The following is a 2,018-nucleotide window of genomic DNA, read 5'->3' on the forward strand; positions in this document are numbered from 1 at the left end:
CTCCATTTCCTCGCCAGCATTTGGTATCATTGTTCTCTTGGTCCTAGCCAGTCTGACTGGGTAAGGAGATACCTTAGGGTGGTTTTAACTTGCATTTCCCTAATTACTAATGATGTTGAACACTTTTTGAGATGTTTCTTAGCCATCTTTATTTTTCCACTGAGAATTCTCTGTTTAGATCTTTAGCCCATCTTTTAAGTGGGTCATTTGGTTTCTTGATCCTTTGTTTTATGAGTTCTTTATATATTCTGGATGTTAAACATCTGTCGGATGTGTCAATGGTGAAGATTTTTTTCCCACCAGTGGGTTTTCTCTTCACTTTTTTGATTGTTTCTTTTGCTGTACAGAAGATTTTAGTTTAATGAGGTCCCACTTGTCGATCACTGACCTTAATTCCTGAGCAACTTCTGTTTGATTTAGAAAATCCTTTCCTACACCTATATCTTGTAAGTTACTGCCAATATTTTCTCCTAATAGTTTCAGGGTTTCCAGTTTCACATTGAGGTCTTTGATCCATTTGGAGTTGACTTTTGCACAAGGTGAAAGATAAGGATCTAGTTTCATTCTTCTACAGGTGGAGATCCAGTTTTGCCAGCACCATTTGTTGAAGATGCTGTCTTTCCTCCATTGTGTGTCCTTGGCACCTTTGTCAAATATCAGGTGGCTGAAACTGCGTGTACTCAGGTTCGGGTCTTCAATGATGTTCCATTGATCTATGTGTCTATTTTTGTGCCAGTACCATGCTGTTTTTATGACTAAAGCTCTTTAGTATATTTTGAGATCTGGTATAGTAATCCCTCCAGCATTTCTCTTTGTGTTCAGGGTTGCTTTGGCTATCCATGGTCTTTTGTGCTTCCATACAAATTTAAGAATCATTTTTTTTCTAATTCTGTGAAGTATGTCATAGGTGTTTTGATTAATATTGCATTGGTTCTATATATTGCTTTTGGTAGGATGGTCATTTTCACAACATTAACTGTTCCAATCCATGAGCATTGGAGGTCCTTCCATCTCCTGGTGTCTTGCTCAATCTCTTTCTTTAACGATTTAAAATTTTCATTGTAGAGATCTTTGGTGTCTTTTCTGCAATTATGAATGAGAGCATCTCCCTGTATCCTTTCGCCAATTGCTTCTTATTGGTATATAGAAAGGCTACTGATTTTTGTAGATTGATTTTACAACCTGCTACTATACTGAAAGGCTTGATCAGTTCTAGGAGTTTTCTGGTGGAACTTTTGGGATCTCTTAGGTATAGTATCATATCATCTGCAAAAAGTGATAAGTTGACCTCCTCTTTTCCAATTAGTGCTCCTTTACTTTCCTTCTCCTGTCTTATTGCTCTAGCAAGAGTTTCAAGCACTGTGTTGAAAAAGAGTGGAGATAGTGGACATCCTTGTCTGGTTCCTGATTTTAATGGGAATCCTTCCACTTTTTATCCATTTAGAATGATGTTGCCTGTGGGATTGTTGTATATAGCTTTAATTATATTGAGGTATGTTCCCTCCAGTCCAAATCCCTCTAGGACTTTGAACATAAATGCATGCTGAATTTTGTCAAAAGCCTTTTCTGCATCTATTGAGATGACAATGTGTTTTTTGTCTTTGAGTCCATTTATATTATTAATGACATTTATTGACTCACATATATTGAACTAGCCCTGCATCTCTGGAATAAAGCCTACTTGATCATGGTGAATGATCTTTTTAATATGTGCCTATCTACGGTTTGCAAGTATTTTATTGAGAGTTTTTGCATCTATGTTCATTAAGGATATGCGTCTATAGTTTTCTTTTTTGGTTGTATCTTTACCAGGCTTTGGTATGAGAGTGATGATGGCTTCACAGAAGGAATTTAGAAATTTTCCCTCCAATTCTATTTTTTTGAATAAATTAAGTATTATTGGATGCAGGTCTTCTTTAAATGTCTGATATAATTCTGCTGTAAATCCATCTGGTCCTGGGCTTTTTTTAGTCGGGAGATTTTGTATTACTGTTTCAATTTCTTTTTGTGTTATGGGT

The sequence above is a fragment of the Nannospalax galili genome, unplaced genomic scaffold (assembly GCF_000622305.1).
Source record: "Nannospalax galili isolate Female #2095 unplaced genomic scaffold, S.galili_v1.0 scaffold100, whole genome shotgun sequence".
Lineage (NCBI taxonomy): Eukaryota > Metazoa > Chordata > Mammalia > Rodentia > Spalacidae > Nannospalax > Nannospalax galili.